The sequence below is a fragment of the Podarcis erhardii genome (assembly GCF_964252035.2).
Source record: "Podarcis erhardii genome assembly, chromosome: 10".
In the NCBI taxonomy this organism is placed as follows: Eukaryota; Metazoa; Chordata; class Lepidosauria; order Squamata; family Lacertidae; genus Podarcis; species Podarcis erhardii.
The window spans coordinates 69,428,002-69,434,605 of NC_138500.1; the positions used below are offsets into that span (position 1 = coordinate 69,428,002).

The 6,604-nt window shown below is 43.7% G+C and overlaps 1 long non-coding RNA gene across 1 annotated transcript; it reads right to left on the reverse strand.

Annotated features, from left to right (window-relative positions):
- Positions 1-378: 378 nt before the first annotated feature.
- Positions 379-2,268, reverse strand: LOC309351128. The gene is made up of 2 exons (XR_014160706.1): positions 1,567-2,268; positions 379-888 (listed from the first exon to the last, which is right to left on the reverse strand). It is a non-coding gene; the product is annotated as an uncharacterized lncRNA (long non-coding RNA).
- Between the last annotated feature and the right edge of the window lie 4,336 nt (positions 2,269-6,604).

Genomic DNA, 6,604 nt, shown 5'->3' on the forward strand with positions numbered 1-6,604 from the left:
AGAAGCCAAAACAGCAAGAGGGATTGCTGCTTTCACTGCACAGCGATCCCTCTTGCTGTTTTGGCTTCTGAAATTCGGAATATTTTTTCCCTTGTTTTCCTCCTCCAAAAACTAGGTCTTATAGAGCGAAAAATACGGTAAATTATTAGAACCCTGCACACACTAGAGAGGTTTTAACTGCAAAGAACTCATCACTTCTCCAGCTGCATTTCAAGTTGTTGTTGACATCTGTCTGTCACTCATTGGCTAAAAACACTAAAAGGTGGCAGCAGGTAGGCTGGCTCATCTCACAGAAATTGCTTCTAAGGATACTTGCACATTTTGCTTCATAACTTTTATTTTTCTAGAGGGGCTAGGCACATACTTTTTCTTTTAAAAAAACAAATAAAGTTCAGGCTCTGCCCCCCCCCCCCCGGCCAGCTAGTTGTGAGCCTGGTACATCAGTAACCTCAATGTGGTTGCCTCAGTGTTCTGCTACAATTGAAATGCTCCTTTAGGCTCTTAGCCCACAATGCCTTCAAGGAATTCAGCAGCTGTCTGACTCTTACATACAGATTCACCATCATTAGGCTCCCCCACTCCCAACACCAGCTGAAGTATGTCAATTTGCAACCATGAGGATTCACAGGATCCATTTTCGTTGCCAAGGTACTGTTTGCAGCACAAGGTTAGATGAGGACAACAGCACTGACATTACAAAACAATGGAACGCCCTGCTAGGAAATGACAAAATAGGAAGTGGGTGCTCCTAAAATGGTAGGTTGCAGTGTGATGGATGAAGGAGGAATTATCGTCCTACTTTTAAGAGTATCCCCTCCATGGACCTGGGTTACAGAGAGGCCCAGTGGCCATTGCCAGCACAACTGCAGGGACATGGAGGTTCAGTATCTATTAATAATAATAATAATAATTTATTATTTATACCCCGCCCATCTGGCTTGGCCTCCCCAGCCACTCTGGGCGGCTTACATAAAAACCAAAAATACAGTAAAATATCACACGTTAAAAACTTCCCTGAACAGGGCTGCCTTAAGATGTCTTCTGAATGTCAGGTAGTTGTTTATCACTTTGACATCTGCTGGAAGGGCGTTCCACAGGGCGGGCGCCAGAGAAGGCCCTCTGCCTGGTTCCCTGTAGCTTTGCTTCTCGCAATGAGGGAACCGCCAGAAGGCCCTCGGCGCTGGACCTCAGCGTCCGGGCAGAACGATGGGGGTGGAGACGCTCCTTCAGGCATACTGGACCGAGGCCGTTTAGGGCTTTAAAGGTCAGCACCAACACTTTGAATTGTGCTCGGAAACATACTGGGAGCCAATGTAGGTCTTTCAAGACCGGTGTTATATGGTCTTGGCGGCCGCTCCCAGTCACCAGTCTAGCTGCCGCATTCTGGATTAGTTGTAGTTTCCGAGTCACCTTCAAAGGTAGCCCCACGTAGAGTGCATTGCAGTAGTCCAAGCGGGAGATAACCAGAGCATGCACCACTCTGGCGAGACAGTCCGCAGGCAGATAGGGTCTCAGCCTACGTACCAGATGGAGCTGGTAAACAGCTGCCCTGGACACAGATTTGACCTGTTGTATTGCTGTGGCAGCAGGGAACGTACTCAGGGACCAAATGTGACTCTCCAGGCCTCTTTATCTGCCCTCAGAATTCTCCCAGGTGATGCCCCCTTTCTCCACGCCAAACTCCTCTTTAAAGGTTTGCCCTCTGCCTACATACGTATGCTTTAGAGCACATTTAAAGCATGTTCCGCCCGGGGGGGGGGGGAGAAGAAGTACACTACAGCCCTTGTGTGTCTACCCACCACCACCACCCAGGTGGAATGTGTCCTTGAACTCTGATAATAACATGTGCTTGCCTGGATGAAGGACAGAGACAGGTATGTGAGTTCATGTAGAAATCAGCCCACTGTACAAAGGGAAGTATGAGACAAGTGTATACTAGTACATGGTCAACCCAGTGTCTTTGTGTGGTTGTGCTTCAGGTTTACTGAGCAGGAGAGCAGGTGCAGCGTGACAGCTAAGCAGGGAGGACGGATCTGATCTGGCCCCATAGTTAAGGCCACAGCCTTTCCTGTTCCGGCCACATAATGCCACAGCTGCCCATGCGATGTTCCATTCCTTGTTTGCTTGTTGCATTTTTTACTGCCTTTTTGCCAAGTTACTCAAGGCAATTTACAGATTTAAAACAACTAAAGCAAATGATACAAAGGGAGGAACAGACTGCCTGGAGCAATTCCTGAGCTTACCCCTGGCTGGCTGCCTGCTGCTGCCTCCTTCTTCCTTCCCGGAGAGCGGAGGGTGTCCATTTAGTCCTGCTGCAGAGAGGTGGGGAAAAGCAGTCTGACTGAAGAAGACCCTGAAGTTGTCTCTGATCACCTCCCTTGTTTGTCTTTTGTTATTATTATTATTTTCAAGTGTGAGGGTAGCAATGACAGGATCCAGAAAGAGAACGCTCCATGTCTACAAATGAAATACAGAATATAATAAATAACTGCAAAACAATTATGGAAATGACACAGAGTATCTCTTACATATATATCTTATTCAAACCTTACATTAGGGTTCTAAATGTACTCTAATCAATTATCCATAGTCCATGGAGACATCACCCTAGTTACACCCTTCATGACCCCCCGAATTTGTGACATCTTTATCACAAGTTAGCTCCCTGTGGTTTACAAATGTACATCTCAGAAGCACCAGTGCTACTGATAACACCCTAATTAAACTTAAGTGCTACAACATAAGGGGTTTGCCAGTGGTTTAAGCAGAGAAGCTGTAAAACTGAACTGCACTAATATAAATCTGGAGTAATAGTAAAAGGTCCCTGTTTGCTCTTTATATCAGCAAAAGTGAGTGCAAAACAAATAGTCCCATATCAAGTCATCAGTATCTTTGCCTCAGCACCCTCCAGCAAGTACAGGGCAGGAGTGCAATGGACTTGATAACCTTGGTCCAAAGTTTTCCTCCACAAAGGTATGCAACAGAACAAGCGTTGGGGCTCACAGTGAAAGTACCCTGGACTGAAGAGCAAAGGCCACACTGTCATAATAAAGTGTTTTCTCTGCTTTGGAGAAATAAAGCCGTTGACTCTTTGGCTCAAATGGTATTGGGTCATGTTTATGCGAGGCCTCACAGAGCTACAACTTTCAGAGTGGTTTAACAATCCATCCAGTTCCATCGGGACTCTGGGAATTGCAGTTCCATGAGGGAAACAGGTTTTCTAATAACTATCGGCACCCTTGAGAAACTACAGTTCCCACGATTTTTGAGAAGAAGCCATTATTGTTTATAGTGGTATGATACTGCTTTAAACTCTCTTTACCTTTACCTTTTAATATCTAAATCTTTGCATGGGATAAGTTCAATATATAAGATTATAAAAGAAGAAGCCAACAGGGGGGGAAATGTACCTGAATGTGTGGTGTTCTGGATTTGGTAGATTAATTAGTACTGTGATTCTACTGGGACAATTCAGGTCTCCTTCCTAGTCCCCACCCCCACGCCCCATCCTTTGATTGATGTATTTAAATTTTTACAGCTTTGAACTGAAAATGAAATACACACTTTACCTGTCAAGCTGTGTTCTGCTCTCTGCTTTCAAGAAATGGATGTCTTTTCAAAAATTCCTCTAAGAGGAAAATGTATTTTCCTTTAATGAGCTATACTGAAATACTGAATAAGTATTGAGGTTTGGTATTTTAAAAATTGATTAGGCAGATTCTGCAGCATTTCCATGTTCAGCCTTTCTGGTTGTTTATATTTTATACATTAGGATATTTTTCTGACAGTTAAAGTGTATATTTCATTTTCAGTTCAGTTCAGCACCAACCAGGGCCATAGCTAGGGGGTGGTGAGGTGGGCCCCTGCCAGGGGCACAGGCGAGGGGGGGGGGAAATCGGCAGCCGTAAAATCGGCGTCAGTCATCGCTCCCTGCCCACAACCCGGTCAAGGCGGCGAAGGGGGCGCGCTTCTGATGGCCTGCCCCGTCTCGGCTATTTGCTGTCCATATCAGTTAATATCTTGACCCTCCTCCACGAAAACAGCTGTTTACTTGGCCGTTTTCCTGTGTCCTGAAGGCTGAAATTTCAATTCAGTGGCGCAGGGTCAATATATTAACTGATACGCATGAAATTTCAGATATAGCTATATAATCCCTAGTTTAGTAAGATAAGACCTTTGGAACCGCCCTACAGTGGTGCCTCGCAAGACGAAAATAATCCGTTCCGCGAGTCTCTTCGTCTTGCAGTTTTTTTGTCTTGCGAAGCAACCCTATTAGGGGAAAAAAGGGGAAAAACTCGCAAGACTCACAAGACGTTTTCGTCTTGCGAAGCAAGCCCATAGGGAAATTCGTCTTGCGAAGCGCCTCGAAAAACGGAAAACCCTTTCGTCTAGCGGGTTTTTTGTCTTGCGAGGCGTTCGTCTTGCGGGGCACCACTGTACTGCCCTTTCCTCCACTGGGCTTCCTGGGTCCTGGAAAGTCAGCCTGTGTGAAGAGCATGAGATTAGGCCAAGTAGATTAGGCCTTGCCTTTGCCCCGCCCCCTGCATGCAGCCGATTGGCCAGCTGGGTTGGGGGCGGGGCCACACAGGCCGACTTTCCTGGCTGCTGAGGAGGCCATTTTGATTTCAGAGAAAGTGTTTAATTTAAAAAGGATCTGTGCTATAGAATCACAGTGGTCACAATACATTGAAGACAAATAAATATTTGGGGGAGGGGGGTCCCAGAGCCCAGCGCCAGCATCCCAAAGAGGATCAAATGGGCGGACTGTTGTCCTCCCCTCCTCCAATGTGTTTCTCTCCAGCTGAGCTGGCTCCCTGCCTGTTACGGGGAAACCCGGGTGGGGTTCCTCTCTGCATCAAGTCTTCAGGCTGTTCCAGATAATACAGAGCATGGTGAAATCACAATAAATAAAACCTCCTCTTCAGTAGTTTCAAGCACTGCTACAGGTTCCACATAATATCCGTACTGCATTGTTTACTGGGACAGCACCTGACCTTTGGAACTCCCCGCCAATTGCAACAAATTCGTTCGTGCCTTTGCCAGACTCTTTTCGGGCCCCTGCTAAAAGCATTCTTCTTTAGGCAAGCATACCTAGATGCTTAGGAAGCTGAAGTAATTTTAACCTTAATATTTTATCTTTTGAATGTTTCAAAGTAGGATTGTTAATTTTTCTTGATTTTACTGCTGTGGTGTTTTTTTGTTTTTTTGTTTCAGTAAACCACTTTGCAGGTTCCAGTTACAGATAGGTAGCCGTGTTGGTCTGCCATAGTCAAAACAAAATAAAAAAAATCCTTCCAGTAGCACCTTAAAGACCAACTAAGGTAGTTCTAGGTATGAGCTTTCGTGTGCATGGTATCTGAAGAAGTGTGCATGCACACGAAAGCTCATACCTAGAACTAACTTAGTTGGTCTTTAAGGTGCTACTGGAAGGATTTTTTTTATTTTGTTTTGACTTTGCAGGTTTTTAAACATAAATTTTATGAAATAAACAATAAATAAAATAACACAAGCCAAAACACAATCCATCCTGTAGATTTTACAGTCGCCTGCTTGTTATCAGAGGCCCAGAATCCACATTCCTTTGTAAGAAAATATGAAATAACGTAAAACTATTGTTATAGGCAAAAATAAAAATAAAAAATCAATGGGGGGGGGGAATGACACAAGAAATTTTCCACACTGGGTACCACCTGACCTTCCTACGCCTCTGCATCTAGGGCTGCAATGCTGTGCACAATTTCCTGTGATTATGCCCCATTTAATACAGTACCACAGGACTTACTTTTGAGTAGGCACACATAAGATTGTGCTATGATTAACTGATAATATCAGAGTTTGAAGCTTTATTTCTAAGCATGCTTACTTGGGAGTGAACCCGGTAACATAACACTCCAGTAAATATGTACTACAACACACTGATTTGCACACCTGATAGAGAAAGCACTTAAGGAGGCCAAAGAAAATAGTGTTATGTAAGTAACCTGTTTACAACTGTTTGGATACAAATGGATTAAAATGCTGCTGAGTCAATCATCTCACCCTGAGAAAGGGTGAAAATGCCTTGTGATATAAATCTGTTGAACTTCAAGCAGAGCAATTTCAATATATATATATATCTATATATCTATATATATATACACATGCCCAAGCATGTATATATATCTGTAATTTGACCATACTATGGGAATGTTATGCTAGTTGAGACGAAGCTTTAAAACAATTGTTTTGTTAAAAAGAAAAATCCCTATCATTTTTTTGGTAGTAGTAGCAGCAACAAATATATTCATTCCTACGTAGACACATTTGCATTTTTAAAAAAGGACATGCATAGCTTTTACATTTCTTGAGGCTAATATTTCTTACACCTTATGCATTTCTCTGGAAATACCTGGGTTGGTTTTTTCCTTTCAGTGAGTAATCATACTACAGGTGAGCAAGCACAGATATCATATTCTATGCCTTGCTTTTCCTTTTATCTTGACTTTAAAAGGTTTCGTATAGATTTGCTTTAAGGTTGAGCTAAGATGTCCCTTCATGTTAAGTGCCTGTCTGCAGTTACTCCCAAGGGGAGCCATACTAGGCCATAAATAGATATACGGTATTC